Source organism: Streptopelia decaocto (assembly GCF_964273445.1).
Source record: "Streptopelia decaocto genome assembly, chromosome: 6".
In the NCBI taxonomy this organism is placed as follows: Eukaryota; Metazoa; Chordata; class Aves; order Columbiformes; family Columbidae; genus Streptopelia; species Streptopelia decaocto.
In genome coordinates, this window is record NC_138660.1 from 26,375,240 (window position 1) to 26,393,963 (window position 18,724).

The following is an 18,724-nucleotide window of genomic DNA, read 5'->3' on the forward strand; positions in this document are numbered from 1 at the left end:
GGAGGAGGAGGAGGAGGAGGAGAAGAAGAAGAGGAGGAGGAGGAGGGCTCAAAAGTGACACAAGCCCTGCCGGTAAGCACACTTCCCCGTCCTTACAGCGGATCTGCACAGCCAGCTGTCAGTCAGTGTCTTCCTGTAGAGCCTTATAGGGCGCTGCTGGCAGCGCTTGTCACGCACAGAGCAGCATCCGGGACAGCCAGAGCAGAGGAAAACGGCAAAAATCAATGTCTCTCGCAAACAAACCTCCAAGGCAGATGTCAAGCGAAGGAAAAAAATAAAGCGCAGAGAAATTAGAAGCAATCAGTAAAAGAGCTAGTGTGAAATGCTCCAAAAGACCGGTGTAATGAGACGGATTGAAGACAGTCGTGTCCCACTCCTGGTTTATATTATAAATATAAAAAACGAAAATGTCTGGAGACTCATTCCCACTCCACTGACCCCAAGGCTTAGCTTGCCCTCAGCCTCCCCACACCACCACCTTTTAATCCCCGAAAAAAACACCTTACTGGAGGAGATGAGACTTGATGCTTCATCATTCCGGAGAAGAAGGCAAACAGATATTCACACTGCGCAATTTTTATGTGGAGGTGAGCGGGCTGTCATTGCATCAGCTAGTCCATTTTCTTGTACCAAATGGATTTTGGAATCCAAAAGCAGAATGAAATGTCTGCACGGGTATTTTTCTTTCTCCCTTTCTCCCCGCCCTTTTTTTTTTTAAAGGCTCCTGTTGAGCAATAGATTTCCTGTGATTAGCTCACTCAGTACTGATTATAGTTCACTTCCTCCCAGGGATTAGCTGAAAGCAGCTTTCTGACAAGTTTTTATTGAGCCGGTGCTACCTCACCACAGCTCGCTTCCTGCCCGTCTCTAACAGCAACACAGTTCAGCAGCTCATCCACCTGAAATTATCGGAAAAATTCGCAGAACCAGCAAATCGAGTCAAACAACTTGCTTTGGGTATTTTGCCTTCCAACTGAAAGCATTTGGATCCATGAGATTTATTGAATCAGATCTTAAAAAGAGATTTCTGGGATAGTATGAGACTACTGGGAGGAGCACACTGGAAGCTGTGCTGCCATCCAGAGACCTGGACAGGCTGGAGAGCCGGGCGGGGAGAAATTTAATGAAATAGAACAAGGGCAAGTGTAGAGTCTTGAATCTGGGCAGGAACAACCCCAGGTTCCAGTGTAAGTTGGGGAATGACCTGTTGGAGAGCAGTGCAGGGGAAAGGGACCTGGGGGTGCTGGGGGCAGCAGGGTGACCATGAGCCAGCACTGGGCCCTTGTGGCCAGGAAGGCCAATGGTACCTGGGGTGGGTTAGAAGGGGGTGGTCAGTAGGTCAGAGAGGTTCTCCTGCCCCTCTGCTCTGCCCTGGGGAGACCACACCTGGAATCTTGTGTCCAGTTGTGGCCCCTCAGTTCCAGCAGGACAGGGAACTGCTGGAGAGAGTCCAGCGCAGCCACCAAGATGCTGGAGGGAGTGGAGCATCTCCCGTGTAAGGAAAGGCTGAGGGAGCTGGGGCTCTGGAGCTGGACAAGAGGAGACTGAGGGGGGACTCATTCCTGGGGATCAATATGGAAAGGGGGAGTGTCAGGAGGATGGAGCCAGGCTCTTCTGGGTGACAACCAGTGACAGGACAAGGGGCAATGGGTGCAAACTGGAACACAGGAGGTTCCACTTAAATTTGAGAAGAAACTTGTTGGGGGTGAGGGTGGCAGAGCCTGGCCCAGGCTGCCCAGGGAGGTTGTGGAGTCTCCTTCTCTGCAGACATTCCAACCCGCCTGGACACCTTCCTGTGTAACCTCATCTGGGTGTTCCTGCTCCATGGGGGGATTGCACTGGATGAGCTTTCCAGGGCCCTTCCAACCCCTGACATTCTGGGATTCTGTGATACCTTCCGAGGCTGAAAATACTTATCTCTGCGACTCAGAAACATTGTGCAAAAAAAACAGCGGTAGCATACAAAGAATTACTTTCTCGCAGCCTTGGCAAATGCAGCCACTGATGTTCTGCCTGCCAAAAGTGAACTTGTGCAAAAGCAAGAGCAACCTTGATAACAGGCAGTGGGAGTCAGGAGGATAATCTGTTCCACCGAGGGTTATTAAAAACACGTGCGGATGCTCCGATTCAACACGCAGCTCTCGAAGCCTCTCAAAAAACAAAAAACAATCTCCACAGGAATTGCTGGAACATCTTCCAGCTCTAGGGGCTCTGGGATTGAGGTGGTCGGTCAATGCCAAACAATCTACCTGAGAAAATGAAGTTATTTTTATTTAACTTTCATTTATGGGGAGGGGAAAGCAGACTAATCTAAGATACCCCCAACAAGCAGAGATCTCCCTAATTTACAAGCACAAAGCAGCAGGATAACCCTTTCACATGATGCAGTTGAGAAAACAGGTTAAAAAAAAAGAGAAATAAAAAAATATCTGAGCCCATCAAACATAATTTTTAAGACTGACATCAGCAAACTGAGTGCTCAGCAAGGCCAACAATAAATTGCCAGTGTCTTTTTTTCCAAACTAACAGCTGCAAGCACCAATTCGCCTCCTTCAACCTTTTATAAACCTACAACCTTTTATAAAGGTTTTATAAAAGCTTATAACAGGTCCTTTCTTGCCGTCTTCTCTTTACTGCTACGTGTCCCAGAGGCAACACATAATCCTCTCACTCTAACTATATTATAGAAGAACCCCAGCCTGAATGACACATATACCCAGTTAAATTCTTTCCATCTTGTCTTTTTCCGACCCCTCAATTTCCTTATTATTTTTGCCGAGTCACACAAACAGAAAGGGGAAAACACAGCACAGAGAAAACTAACTGCTGTTTAATTGCCAAGTGAGAAAGAGAGTTGGGGAAAGAATAAAGGAATAAAAACGTGGTCGAACAGAAGAAATCTTTAAAAAGGCAGAAAGGAAATGATCTTTTGTTCAGAAGAAGGAATAGTCTCTCCAAAACTGTAATGAGATGTGCTTACCATGTTACAGAAGACAAATATCCTACTCATGGGGTATCCGAAAGGGTTACTAAGCCTTCCTAAAGAAAAATATTCCTCAAACCCACTGCCAAAGTGCATTACAACCTAAAGCAATTCAACTATTTACTCCTTAAGGCACTTAGCAGATGTGCAAAGTCTTGCACTAAAAACGAGCAACTGGTCTGCAAAAATGTCATTTTCAGAATAAAACCAGATCCCAGGTTTTTTTGGTAGCCGTCGCCTTCTCATCCCCGACAGCCGACACAAAATCAATGTATTTCAGCCCCGTCGTGTTGTGCTTACAACTCAGTCGTCCTCACCTGAGTATGGGGATAATAAAGTGCAACTTTCATGCAATCATTGATAAAGATGAGCGAAGCAGCTCGCGCTTCTAGGATTCCAGCAGCCTTCCAAATGGGTAGATCAGGTTCACAAAATCTATATATATATATAGCCAAAAAATATAATGACACTATAGCAGAAAAGACAAATTTTTCTTCCAAATAATTTTTACTCTGAGTTTGGATGTGGGGGTGATAACGTCCTAATTATCAGCTATGTTTTGTGATTGAAAAAGATGTCAACAGGGAAAACTGCAAAGAGACAAGATCATAGAAGGAAGAGCCCTCAGGGACCCTCTGCTCCAGCCTTTGCAAGAGTCCTGGGAAAAGCCCATTAGCACACAGAAAATTTAAGCAAATTAACGATACGAGTCTCGGGATACATCTCCGCTTTCTCCCTTTAACCCACGCGTAGCAATCGAGACTCGCTTGATTCACCATTTCTGCTTCATAAAATAAAACCGGCACTATCGAGTTGTATATTTTACCACCAGCGAACTAGAAACCTCTTCTCTGCTTCATTAACTCTGAAGCAGCTCAAAAGCTGCAGGCGACAGTACCAGACGGGCCTCAGAAGCGACTTCCCAGCTGCTTTTATTTCCCATTTCCCCCGCGTTTGGCAGGAAAACTCACTCGGCGAGGCCGTGACGCGCAGGGAATTAAATCCCGAGGGACTGATTTCCACCCTCTGCCCCAGGGCTGGGTAGTTACCACCTACCAGCTGAATTCAGGCCACGCTTTATTTTACACAGCCCACAGCCACAGTTTTCCTTCAAGGAACCATTGTGCAACTCACAGTGTCCTCAAAGGTGTTTGAAAATCTATTCAACCCTCAGCATGGAAATTATTTGCCCCTGTTCTACCTACTTAAAAACCTGAGTCAACTAAAGACAGACAAGTCGCCCTACAGCGTATACGGCCCATGCAAATCCATGATTCAAGGTGTTTGCGCTTACTCATAATTCACTAACCAGGAGACACTTTCCAGGCTTAATTTCCATGAGCTGAGGTTTTCTAAAAGATCAAAGGAGAATGGGGAAAAGGGCGAGGTGGGTAAGTTTACAAGGGAAAAGAGAAATGAAGCCTGCATCTGGTGGTTGAGATTCTTCGTTAACCTTGGCGTTTACAGGCAGGGAGGGATCACACATTCCAGAGCAAAAGTTATTTGAATAAAGGCTGCGCAACCCACCTATAGAGCTCGGTGTATTTTTGTATTTCTAATGGCATTCCCAGCTGTTTAACCCAATCGCCACTCAACGGAGCGATGAGATCGCTTGAAAAATGTCAGGCTGCTGGTGTCACGCAGAGGGATCACCAGTAACTGATAGAAAAGAGAAACAAAAGGTTTTTAAACTACTGGAAATATTGGGTAAGACAAGGTTATCCATCCCAGTTAGAGTTCCAGGGCTGGCTGGGAAGAGGAGGGAACACGCGGTGTGCACCGGGACGGCAAAGAAGAGAAAGAATCCAAGGTGAAGGGATCTGTCAGTCCCTCGTCACACCGGTATTGCTGTCAAATGTCAGCTGTGGAAAAAGGGAATAATAAGGGAAAAGACAGGGGGAAAGAGAGAAATAGCTCAGTCTGGAAAAGCTACATTTTTCACATACATTCTTTGATTCTGGTGGCTGGAGAAGGCCTCACACTTCATACCCACACTGAACATAAATCACTCATTTTCTACACATCTTCTAGCAGCACCATACAGAAAACTAGCAGGAGAGTCCTATTCCATTTGTGCCAGGGCAGATAAGTGCAATGACTTCTTCAAACGCTCCAGTTCCTACACGAGCGGAGTTCCCTGCAGCATCCCGCTCCTGCACCAGGAAAATTCACTTACCATGAGCTGGGAAAGCTATTCCTGCTTAAATTCTGTGATCTGTGAATACGCACCTATTCTCAACGGGGAAATGCAGTTGCCAATTTATTAAAAACCCAAAAAATTAAAAAAAAACTATCAATGAGAAAGCAACACAGTCAGAGAGGGAGATAGCAATATTTCTCTAGCAGAACTGTAGGACGGCATCAGTTCTTTTTCAAATACGCTATGAAACCTCACACAGCACAAGTGCTTCAAAGTTGTCACATTCTGAGACAACTCCATACGCTGCGGAACGTTAAAGTTTTACAGCTTTTATACAAAAAAAGTCATGAGCCTATTTTTTTCCTGGTGTATTTAACCCTTTTAGGAGAGGTAAAGACATCTAGATGGGGCGCACACAACCAAATCCTGCGGTCGTTGCGCAACATCGCAGGCGATCCCTTCCCCGTTATTTCAAACGGCAAAAAAATAGTATGAAAAGGACAAACTGCAGATGCCACAACTCAAATCAACATAAAAAAAAAGAATTTAGACATGAAGACGTGTGCCCATCAACAGAAAAAGAGCAAATTAATACCTAGAGCAGCCCGAGCAAGGGAAATGGGCTCTGTCCATCACCCCTGTGAGAAATGCAGTTGTGATTCGTGCTAAGATGTTTAATGTTTACAGATATAAGCAAATGAGGCACGGGCTCTGAACCTGGAAAAAGGAAAAGGTGGTTAAGTTCTATGTAAAAAGTCATGAAACTTGGTTATGAAGTTATATTGATAGAGGGAACTAACATTTTAAGGGTTAACCAACCACATAATGAGGGTCTACTAATGAACTAACACTTCAAGCCACATAATGAATATCTAGTTTAGAGCTGTATGTAACCAATTGTGTTAAGAAAAAAACAGAACCTCATTGAATGCTGAGATAAGAAGTTTTACAGCACCGGCTGTAACCTTGAGGAGACAAGATAGCCAAGATTTACAGCAAAAAGGGGGCGCCAGTCTGATTTCGGTCGACTTGGCAGCTTGGGTTCCAGCCAGTTCATCATAATGAGCCACAGGTAAAAAGTTCCCTGGGATGAAGCTGAAGGAGCCTTCATCCAAAGACCCCTCCTCAAAACCACCAAGTGATACTGCGCAGGCATAACAGGGAGGGTCAAGGAGGAGACTATGGAAATGGTTCTCTGAGACTCATTTTAATAAGAAGCGGGGAAAGGTTATGAATATGTACAGGCGCTCCTGGGGTTATTATGAATATGTAACACCTTACTGTATTTAAGCACACTTCTTATTGTTAGAAGGTGTGCGTGTTGGGCGGAGCGAATCCCCTGCACACCCAGCGCTGTTTTGCTTATGCTCTAATGAACACGTGTTTAAGGAATACAATTAAGGAATTGGATTAAACCATAGAAACCATGGATAAACCATGTTTATCCATAGAAAAAGCGTAAGTTATTTCACCCCCCATATTCACACCTTCATAATCACCTTTTTGTGACACCGTCCTGCTTTGCCTTCCATGCTTTTCCACGTTTCCCACTTAAAAATTACCCGCACACATACAACCAACATACTAATGTATAGTTTAATGCTGCGAACCCCTGAAATTTGGGCAAACATTATTCAACATCTTTCACGGAGCCAAAGTGCTCACTTGGAAGCTGGGAAGAGCAATTTGCCTTCAAAAAACTGGACGCAAGAATGAGGTTTTGAACTAATTTTCTAATTTGTTTCTTTTTTTTTTCAGTCGTTCCTAGTAAAACTGCTTCTCTCACTCTTCTTACAAACAGGTTTTTACCTAAAATGCTTAAGAAATTAATCCAAAACAACTAGAATTGGGTGTCTTCATTCTCATATGCTGATGTGGAAACTATTTTTTGCCAAGCCTACAAGACAAGTATAGGAGCCAATAAGCAGAAAATATTACAAACTCCAGAAGAGGCAAATCAAGTGCATGATAAAAATCTCATCACTGTGTATGTATGGAAATAGATGCACAATGGTTTAAACACCAATTGTGCATGGGGAAATTAATCAAATTTTCAGAGTGATGTAACGCATCCTACTGTTTTATGTTATTATTTTATCCCTGATTTACTGATGAAGAACTAGACACCAATTCTCTCCAGACATCTACAGCTGTTTATAGAGGATGCTGCAGCACCAGCATCACAAAAATAGATTCTACAGCTCGAGAACAAAATACTTTTTAACACATAAAAATACAAAATGAAGAACAGAGTTACCGACTGAACAGACAAAAGGACTGTGAAAATTACAACCACACAGGATAACCAGCGCTCCGCGAAGCAGAAGAGCTTCCAAAAGAAGCTGTCGAGTTAAAATAATATTTAAACAGTTGACAAAACATAATATTGAACTTGGAAAGCTGCAAAAGACTTTAAAAACCTGCTTGTATCCTTGTATAAATTATGGCACAGAGGCACATAGGAGCGCAAACATCATTTGAAAGGGCCCTGCCACTGGTTTTGCCTTGCAGCATCTATCAGGTTGCTTAACGGTTTATAAAGGATGTTCAGCAACTGGAAACGTGGTCCTGCTAAACTTATTATTCCAAGCATTTCCTTGGGGTGGTTTATACCCTGGGCATTTCAGCTGTGAGGCCTGGGCTGGCCAGGCCAGGATGCTGCAGCACTTGGAGAAGTTTAAGATTAAGTAGCCCTTCCAGCTCCACATAGTAGAACTATGTGCCTGTTCAATAAAGAATGAGTGAAATTCTTATGGGTAGAATGGTAATATTTCAGTGAAATATTACTGAGCAAGAATGAAGCCTCAAAAAAAATGCACTTTTGGGAGGTTCAGGCATTTACCAACCTAGTTCTACCTTATTCTCTTGCCTTCAATAAGAGTTTTGTGCAATGAAGAAGTTGAAGATGGCTATGAGGATGAGACTGAACAGAAAACAGGCCTCCAAGACTAAAACTCACCCATGAAATGCAGGTTTCCATCCACGAGGTCATTGCATCCATGCATACCACTCCAATGAAAATTATGCCAAGTCTTTGTATTTTTAATTTACAATACTATTAGGTGCTACCAGTGAGTCTGAACATACAAAAGAGGGCATACAACTTTTTTGTTGCATGGAAGACTTACTGTGATGATGAAAATTCAAACATACCTTTTTTTTTTAATACAAAAAAACCCAAATCTCTTTTCATGAAATTCATTGTAACTATGGAAAAAGTTAACCCTAATATAATACCTTTAAAACTGGGCAAGCTTGTCATCTAAGGGGAAACGTTCTCAGGTCCTTTCAATTCTGTTCAGGAAACAGGAAGCAAATTTCAGCAAGGGGTAAAATACAGAGCTCTACGAAACTCGGCAACAAAGAGAGAGCCCACTAAATGTCACTTGGAGCAGTGACTTGCCACCAGTCTGTCACCACAGTGCTCACTGGGAAACGGCCCCAAATCCACCATCGACCAGGTGTGTATGGGCACAAAAAGCAAGAACTGATGATATTCATAATTCATTTAGGAGATTAAAAACACCAACAAAATAAAAGGACAATTAAGACCCCAAATGTTGAGGATTGCTGACAAGTTATTTGATGAAATGATAAAACTGTTAAGGAGAAAACGCGGTTTCAGCAGCGTAGGAGTCACACTCTGGTTAATCAGAGTGACATGACACAAGAGTTACGTCGATTTTCAATCGTGAGCAAGATCCTTGAAAGAGAGTTTTCCAGTCAAGATGCAGGTTTAAACTTAGAAAGCTTGGCCCTTGGAAGGGCTAATGAAGTCAAGACCAACCATCACCCACTGCTTACCCAAATAAGACCTGGTAGAAAAGAAATGCCAAAGATTTATGTCCAAAAACGTTCAATATCTGGGCAAGGAGGATCCCTGAGTCATGCTGAAAGTGTTACAAGATATAAGTCCGTGCCAACAATGTGTCTGACAAGCACCTCTTAGCAGCAATGCCAGAACGAGAAAAAATAAATGATTTAAATCCTGGTAATCCAAATATTGTTTTGCTGCAGTAATAAAATCATCACTACCATGAATTCAACCAAATTAAAAATCATTTCATCTTGGTATTTTCACTTATCCTTCATTCTTTTCGTTCACTCCCCAACCTTTTTTGAAGACACTAGAACTTTATTACGTTAGATGCTCCAAGCTCTAGTATTAATAACATTGCTGTGTTATCGTATAGGTTTACCAGGTGTCTTCTTCCACAAGTAATACTCAATCCAGTTTTACCAAGCATGTTCTTGTGCTGCAAAAAGACTATAAAACTCTCCAGCATAAGCAGAATAGGGCAAGGAGAATGAGAATTATGCCTCTCAGAAGTAAAATATTTTACAATGGAATAATTATTAATAAGAAAATAAAAGACATCAAAACTACACAGCCCTGCTTGTGAAGAAAACCCCCAGAACAGGTGTATTGAATTATTTGGAATTTTTAGTTTCCTGGAAGAATAATCTACATCTAAAAATCTCAACACTGATCCCATCTATTTAAAACAAATAAATAAAATTCCATGCAAATAAGCCCAAAAGAGCTGGAAAAACAGCATTCACAAGAGTTGCCAGCACTGCCAACACATATAATAGTTCAGTTACTGCAAAACGCTCCCCATCCTGCTCTGCCATATACTTTGTAAAGTGCCAGAAACGAAAATCAGGAGGTTATTTGCGTGAGTTTCCTGCCTTGGGCAGTCACGAGCCTCTTTACTATCAAAGAGCTTTAGCATGTTGGCACCAGGTTCAAATTAACCGCTCTTGTTGCCAAATATCTTTGAAAATCCTGAACTACACTGGTGGCGATAACGTCCCAACACTGAAAAATCAAACCATTTAACAACATTAGAAACATATTTTCTATGCCCACAGAAAAAAAAGATGCTGCTATGTGGTCATAAGATCTACAAAGAAACACCCATTTGTTCGGTTGAGATCAGCTCAGCGTAACGTTCCCAAAACCTCAGGAACACACGTGCAGAAGGAGCAGCAAACCAGATGCAAACCCCCCAGCAGCATCACATCGTGGAGCAAAACCAAGTTTAACATCAGGGATTCCTTTCCTGGTCAATTTAATGCCCTGACGCAGACCCGGGGATGCAACAGCTCATCGGGGAGGGTGGAAAGAAAGGTTTTGGGGCAGGGGAGAGCAAGACTCTCTCCTTTCCCCCTCCAACTAAATGGCTGATTCTCACATTTACCCAGGTGTAAAATCACACAGTCACGTATTTCTGGTCTAAAACGCTCGCAGCAGGTGGATTTAATGTCCTGGTAAAAATGTCAAGCACTCAGGTAATTGAACGTTATTAGAAAACATAAAATATTTCATGAAATACAATCCGCCCAAAGCAAGGAGTGCCAGTAACAGCCATCCGAGATGATGCGGGTTCAAAAGAAGACTGAATTAAGACCCAAACATTCTGGACCTGCCCAAGCTGCCCACTAACCCCACTGCTAAACTCTCTATTCCCACGCTATACAAGCTGCAAAACTCAAACCACGTTATTTTACGCCATCCAGCAGCCGCTGCTGAACTGGGAAGCGTCTCCCAGCACCAACGCAGCAATGGAAAAACTACCTCAGAGCCATGTTTTGGTGTAAATCAGCCAAAAAAGGGCTTATGGATGCAGAGCTGCGACTCTGTATTCTCATTTTTTGGTCTGTTCTCCTCCAGCACCTTCAGGGAACGGCTGCTGCTGGCGTTTTAGGACCGATGGGACCAGATCCTTCCTGTGACCTCTGGAGTTCAAAGGGGCCCCTTTCAGCAGCACCTGGAACTGGGCCACAAATTGTTCTTCTTGGATTCCGATATCCTGAATCGTGGCAAAAAGGTCAAAAATGTTTAATGCCTTGCCTTATAAACTCCTGATTGGTCAAACAGTTTAAAACAGAAGTTGAAAGACTGTTATGTTTCTTCTCCTTTTACCTTTAGTAATTTTTTTGAATTTTAAAAGTTGCTCACTTTAAAATATTAACATAACTTATTAAACAGGATTTTTTTTACATACTAAAGCAGATGCTACACAAGCTGAAGTGCCCAGCCAGCTCCTGCCCGAATCCCCAAAAGACCCTTTTAAAAGAGGAGACAAACGTAGGGGAAAGATATTTTAATATTCATTCCTCCAGGTTCTCACTTTATTGAAAACCTTTTCAGGAGGAACGGGCTTCAAGATTCAAAGGCAATTTTAAAAAGCATCTTCTACAAACAGCCCTTTTTCGCTCCTGTACAAGAGATACCTCTGTTAGTTCAATGAGTTCTAGACTGCGGGTAAATGAAGGACAAATATAACTTGGAGCAGAAAGTATTACATTTGTTTCTAAAAGAAACCCCACACTATTGAATAAAACTCATTAAAGAGTTGACTCATTAATGGAGCTATGGGAAAGCCAATATATGCTGTGGATACCCACTGAGCCAAACATCCAGCACCTAAACAGGAAGCAGAAACCTTAAAAAAAAATACGTATATGTGTATATATATATATGTTGAATTGGAAAGATTTTTAGTGTATTTCCATTCCTTAATACACCTGCCAGCTGCCGTCATTCCGATTCCAATTATGTTAAATCCCTTTCTTTACATGGTACACCCCTTTTAAACCAGTCCTGACATGTTGGTTCCTTCCTACTGCTGCTTTTCTGTGAAGTGAAACTACAGATTTAGAAAGAATTAAACCCATCTTATCAAAATAACTCTTTTAAAGGTAGGAAACGATATCTGCTCATTGGCAGAGAGAACAGGCCTGACCAAAGATTCAAATACCGTACAGTTGTTGGCAACAGGCAACTACACATATGCCAGAACATCTTCCAGTTACAAAGTGGTGCTGTTTAAGCATTGAGCTTTAGGCTGGGCTTAGATCTTTTGGGAAAGCACGACCTATCTATTTTACAAAGCACCCAACATTCCCTAAGAGACTTTTTCAAGTCTCTGATTCCCTAGAAAAGCGTTTCCATCAAAACAATGCCATGCGCCTGTACATCGGTAGCAGCAGAATCGAAGATTTTTAAAAGCATTTTGAAATTGAAGGAGTTAGATACATCGATTCGAGAATTTCAAAATCCACTTGTCTTGCCTGAAGAATAAAAGAAGCCTGCCCAATTTCTAAAGTGTTTCAATACACTGTAACCTTGGCCTTTCAAAAGCATAAGGAATTCCCCCTGTCAATTCACAGACAGCGTGTCTAATCACCACAAATATACCTAAACAGCAAAAAAGAAACTATGAATTTTAAGGCATGTTCCTAACATTTCCACCTCTACCTGCCTGCCAGAGGAGACATTTTCAAAGCCTGACTAATCCCCGTTCCCAGATGAGAAAACAGAAAGAATGATCGACTTAAACTGACAAGTCAGATACAGGACTGGGACCAAAAATGGTGTTTCCAGCTCTTGATGACAGACACTGTCCACTACATCGGTCAAAATGCAGCACTGAAGTGTGTGTTTTCCAATTAAAATAAGGCACAATTTAGGTAAAATCATGCTCTGAGATCTCACAAACCTTGAGCAGTAAAGTACGGCTTGAATATAAACTGTGAGCTCAGTCTACGCCTTGCGACTTAGGCCCCGGTTAGGTCGGTCACTAGGAGACCTGAAAACATGTTACCACCCGCATTTAAATGCAAACAAGAGTTTTATAAAATCTCACAACATAGCAGCCTCTAGACACCCTCATTCCAAACAGCAAGGCACAACAAGAACCCTTAGACACCCGAGCACTGGGAGCAATTTGTTATCTCTAGCAGCACGACACTTCACAGACCAAGCGGTAACTTCAGCATTTGACAAGTTAAACTTCACCAAAAAGGTCCGTTTGGTCACTGTGATGAGCACAGCAGGTTCGGAACCCTCTCCAAGGCGACACTGCGCAATTACAAAGTGGTCTCAAAGTTTGGGGTGAGGCAAACTTGATTTAGGAAGAAGGTGCCTCCTTGGAAATCTAAAAATCGAGCTCACTACAGCCTTTCTGAATCTCTCACCAGGTCCAAGAGAGCGCAGAGCAGAGCTGATCGTAGCGACTACATTTCTAGAAAATTAAAAACAAAAAAGGGAAAGCTCCACAACTACCTCCTTTTGGCAACTTGGTTGTACCCTTTCCCAACTTGAGCAGAAACAATTCATTAGGATGTGTGCAAATACTTGGTGCCTGGCTGCTAAAAACCTCTCCACCATCCCTCCGCTGCCTTCTCCTCCTGGATGCGTTAACGAGTCAAATAATTGTCAATGTTTGCTGCCTGCATCCCAGTTTCTGACGCCAGGACTTGCATCTCTGCTGGTGCTATCACTGGGTTGGGTCGTCTAGAAGAGCACCTCGGTAACCAGGGGTTGCTTTCAGAACAAGCAGCTTTTTCTTTGTTGTGGCTGCGGCGCAGACACATCAATAAATGTGTGTTGTAAGGAACATGAATATGCTGGCACAAAACTTGCAGGGAAGTTCTCAGTGCCCCAGAAACCTACTAATGCAGAAAACAGATAAAAGGTAGAAGGAAAAAAAAGCAGCCCCAAACCAAGACTGATGCAAGAACTACAAAGCAGTGTTTTATTAGTAAAACACAAAGAGCTAGATTCAGATCCCTATGGCTTTTCATACCAGCAGCTCCAATACCCTGAACCCTTATCCTAAAGTTATTTGAATAATTTTTGGATTTGAATAATTCTTAAATATAATGAAAAGGCTGACTTAGCGCAAGCACACATGAGGTTTTAAAAGGCTACATTTTAAAATAAGCACAAGATTTTACTTCCCAGACGTGGTCAAGGATTCACCATTCTGCTCAGCATCCAGACCATGGGGGGAACACGAGCAGGTGCCTCCGAAGGAAACTCCCCCAGTTGGCCCAACGTCCCAGTTGTAACTCGGGATGAATTTCATCCCCGTAAATCAGCCTCTGACAACCATGCCTGGGATACACCAAAACACGCCACACCGTGTTAAAAACTGCAAGATCAATAGACAAAGGCTTTATTCCCCACTGAATAGCCTGATATTTTTGTTTTAACAACTATGTCTGCACAAAGCTAAGTCAAATTCCACATACAACTTAGACAACACAGAAGATCTGAGTTACTCTTCCTCAAGCAGTTTTGTTCTGGCGTCAAGAACTGAAATACCCAACCAGTGAACTTTTAAGTAAGGTTTTTCCTTCCTCTAAAACATCACTCGGTGCATTTTTTTTAAAGTGCTCCTATTATCTTAAAGATTCTACTCCAAAGATCGTAACACAGAGGTTTTGCGTTTTTACATTACTATGTTGCTTCTATTTCAGTCTATTAGTCTGTAACATCAAAGTGGACCAAGTCATTTGGTTACACACAGGTATTTCTTAACCTGTCCCCAGAACACTTCTGTGAGTTAAATTCCCTCCGTCTCCAAAACGAACAAATCGAATCACGAAGAAGCTGGTCCCTGTGTTTTTAGGGAGGTACCGCTCCGGGGCTCACATTGTGAGGATGCTCCATACCGCAAAGTAGACTTGCACAAGTATAAACCACACCAAAAAAAAAAAAAAAAGACAAAAGCAGAAATAACAAGATAAAAAACCCCCACAATACACCACGTTTGAATCGCACCTAACATCATCATCATCACAAGACCTCCAAAATAATGATTATTTTAAAAATATACATCGGTGGTGTCTCCGCTCTCCGTGAGTCAGAAGGTGAACCGGTTCACTTTGGGTACAGCACAACATCGCTCCTTGAAAGCGGCTGATTCCCAACCCAGCCCCGGGGAGCTGCTCGCTCGTCCCAGCCTAAAACCGACTTTATCCTCCCCAACACCTTCGCACCAAAGCGCAACCGTCCCGTTTTGACAGAACAAAAAAGCGGTAATAAAAATAAAGCACAAAACACAGGGAAGAGAAAAACCACGCAGGTGAGGCGCTTGAAGAGCCAGAGCGCTCAAGGCGCTGGGCGGGTCGGGGCTCTGCGCTCCGCTTCTCTATTTAAACCTTTTTTTTGGTGAGGATTTATCTCCGCGACACCCACACCCGCGTTTTCCCGCGAGGTTTTCCCCCGTTTCCCGGGGGTTCCGAGCCCCCCGTGCTCCCCCGGGGGCGGGGGCCGAGGCGGGGCCCACCGCGGCCCGCAGGAAGCGGGGCCGAGCGCCGCTCCCGCCGCCGCCCTCCCGGAGCCGGAGCCGGCGCAGCGCCCCCCGGCCCGCCCGCCCTTCCTCTCTCCCGCGGGGCCCGTGAGGGGAGCAGCCGCCCCGGATCTCGCCGCCCGCCACAGGCCCCGACGCGGCGAGCTCCACAAAGAACGGCAGGTGGGAGCGGACTCACCGGGCTGGCGCGGCGGCGCCGGCCGCCTCAGGGGCGCGAAGGGCGGGGGTGGAGCGGGGCGCGGCCGCCACACGGCGCCTCAGCAATGGCGGCGGCGGGACCCACCGAGGCGGCGGCGGCGGCCGGAGGGGAAGCGGAACCACCGCGCGTGGCCACAGCCCGCGGGGGCGGGCGGGGGCGGGGCCACGCACGCTCGACTACAAGTCCCGGCAGGCGCAGCGCCCCGCGCAGGAAGTGGCGTCACGACTTCGGCGCTGCGCCGGGGTGGGCGGGAAGTGCAGTTCGGCTCGCTAAAGGGACGGCGGCAGCGGCCGGTTGTACCGGGGCGGCGGCCACGGCGGGGAACCGCGGCCCCTGCAGCACCCCTGAGGGGGCCGGGGAGGGCCCCGGCTGGCGCCTGGGACGGGAGCGGCCCGCGACAGCGCTGCTCCGGGCCTTCCCCACCACAGAGAATCCCAGAATGTCAAGGACTGGAAGGGCCCTGGAAAGCTCATCCAGTGCAGTCCCCCCATGGAGCAGGAACACCCAGCTGAGGTTACACAGGAAGGTGTCCAGGCGGGTTGGAATGTCTGCACAGAAGGAGACTCCACAACCTCCCTGGGCAGCCTGGGCCAGGCTCTGCCACCCTCACCCCCAACAAGTTTCTTCTCAAATTTAAGTGGAACCTCCTGTGTTCCAGTTTGCACCCATTGCCCCTTGTCCTGTCACTGAGCTCCATCCTCCTGACACTCCCTCTTTATATATTTATAAACAGCACACAGTACTTACAACCCATCACAGCTCAGTTGTTCTCAGATCATCTGACATTTTCATAGGCAGTGGACTTTTGCCCCTGCAGCTGGCTATTGCTATAGAAATATAGCTGACTGTAGTTACAGAAAAAAACCCAAACAAAAAAACCCCACAGAGTTACACCACTTCTCAACTGGCTCTTCTTCACCCCTCGCTTCAGTTCTCTGGAGTTTAAATTTGACATTGTTTCCTCAACGCTTAATTCCTTGAGGAAAAGTGGTTCAGTAGTTTCTTCCCCGCCCAGGCCCCCCCCTGGCTCGTGGGGGTACGAGAGGGGATGGCAGCCACAACCCGTCTGCAAGCAGGACGGTGGGAAGGGTGTCAGGGTGGTTGTGCTTCACATACCTCTTCTGTGCACGGTTCTTCCTCTTGCTCTGAGGGTGCTGGAGCGAGTGGAGAGAAGGGAACAGAGCTGGTGAGGGGCTGGAGCACAAGTGTGATGGGAGCAGCTGAGGGACCTGGGGGGTTCAGCTGGAGAACAGGAGCTGAGGGGAGACCTTCTGATCTCTGAACTGCCTGAAAGGAGCTTGGAGCCAGGGGGGGTCGGGCTCTGCTCCTCAGGAACAAGCGCCAGGAGCAGAGGAAACGGCCTCAAGTTGCGCCAGGGGAGGTTGAGGTTGGATCTGGGGAACAATTTCTTCCCCAAAGGGCTGTTGGGCATTGGAACAGGCTGCCCAGGGAGTCACCATCCCTGGAGGGCTGGACAGACGGACATGAGGTTCTCAGGACATGGGGCAGTGCCAGGGCTGGGGGAACGCTTGGACTTGATGGTCTTGAGGGGCTTTTCCAACCAAGGGGCTCATTTTGGTATCCATACAGCTGACAACAAATTAACCTTTCTCCCACCAACTGCTCAGGTCCAGAAGCCCCGGAGCTCAGGGTGCAGCAGTACCGGTGACAGCCGCGTGCAGTCGCTCCGCCAGCTTCCCATGTTGCCACTTCTACCATCAGCGACTCAAGCCACTGCTCAGCCAAGGTTCCAAGAGACACAGCAGTAATGCAGCTGTGAAAGCAGCATATTTGCCCTCAAACTTCTCCCTCAACATTCCTGTGACATATTTAATCTTCCAGATGACCTCCCCAAATATCCACCTGCCCTGCAGCATGGACTTCACATCCTCTGTCAGTCCAGGCTTGAAGCAACATCTGTTTTTTCTGTGCATATCGCATTGTTACTTTCCCATTCTGATAGAACTCCGTACTTGATCCTCCCAGGATCCAGATTTTGCTCATCCATCTCTGCACATATCTCTCCAGAAACCACAGCATATTTCTGAACTTCACACTTCCCTCAGCTCTACTTTCCTTTCCCATAAGGTATCTTTACTTCTCCTTGCTCCTTCACCCCCAAACCCACTCACTCTCGCTCCAAACCATCTATTTCATTGCTCTGATTTAGTCCTTGTATATATTAATAACGAATATGTTTGTGTCTGGCCCTTGTATCTGTTCCTAAGGACTCACAGGTATCTCATTTCTGCCTGCAAAATGCTGTGCTTGCCTAATGACAGTCGGTTCTGGTATGGGAGAGAAAATTTAACTGGCAAATTCCTTTGTACTTTACACTATATTTGCAGCTTTTAAAGAAAATCTTGTCGACTACATTTTTAATACAAATGCTATGGACTTAAGAAACAGTAAATATTTGCTATTTCCCATAACAAAAAAAAAATTCATTGAGAAATTCTGTGATTTCTCTCATATTTCACAATAACGAGTATGAATCAAGTTCAGCTGAAAAGCTTATTGGTGAGGTCATGACTAATTTTAGATACATTTAATGAGCTACATGCCAGCCAAACTGATCAGTGCCCACCTAAACCTGTTCTGATGCCAAGTATTTGGTACTGACAGCACTAAAGCCCAGTAATTCAAGCCCCTCCTGCCTCAGTTTCCCCTACAGCATCTTACCACTAACACAGGTTTCTATTCTCACATCCTCACTTGTTCAGATTGCCAGATCTTCCACTTTTTTTGCCACTTGCAACATTTTGTCACATTTGTCCAAATGATATTTACCTTTTTTTTTTTTTTTCACTAGGCTGTGATATCGGGCAGCTTGTTTCAGCTAAGGAATTCAAGCCAGGATCTTTCAACTGGTATTATCTGATGTTTAAAAGAGATTTCAGGTGATAAAGACCTGAGCTGAGCTGCAGTCTGGGCTGTTGCCTTTCCAAGGGTCAGACTGCGACACAGAATTATTTACCTGTGTAAAAGAGCGAGCGCAAGGACTTGTCTCTGGGAATTAAAAATCCTGCTCAAAGACAAGTGTCACAATACTGGTCGCCAGCCCTGCTGCGCTGATGTGGTTCACCATGTCGCCAAATCTCTCTGCAATTGTTCTCTTTGATTTCTCCCTTCCCCCAAGCAGATGCGGCGACTCCTGGGAGGGAGCGGGTGCAGTGCTGGCGCAGAAATCATCAGGAAAACAAGAGCCCAGTGTCCCAGCACTTGCCGACCTGTCGTGGGCGAAGTCACAAGACGAGCTCGCTATTGAATTCCGGCAGAAGCAGAAAGATGCC

The 18,724-nt window shown here is 45.1% G+C and overlaps 1 protein-coding gene and 1 long non-coding RNA gene across 5 annotated transcripts in view; one reads left to right on the plus strand and one right to left on the minus strand.

The window, feature by feature from the left end:
• PAK2 (p21 (RAC1) activated kinase 2) overlaps positions 1-15,569 on the minus strand; it is a 47,917-nt gene extending 32,348 nt beyond the window's left edge. For 2 of the 4 annotated variants that reach the window (XM_082056115.1, XM_082056118.1), the window contains exon 1: positions 15,411-15,569. The gene's annotated coding sequence lies outside the window, so the exon portion shown is untranslated. Of the gene's footprint in view, positions 1-506; positions 697-15,410 lie in introns of those variants that run through there. The other 2 variants (XM_082056116.1, XM_082056117.1) reach the window with 1 other exon arrangement.
• On the plus strand, positions 14,116-18,560 carry LOC309441447. The gene is made up of 3 exons (XR_014184376.1): positions 14,116-15,394; positions 17,060-17,519; positions 18,244-18,560. It is a non-coding gene; the product is annotated as an uncharacterized lncRNA (long non-coding RNA).
• Positions 18,561-18,724: the final 164 nt, after the last annotated feature.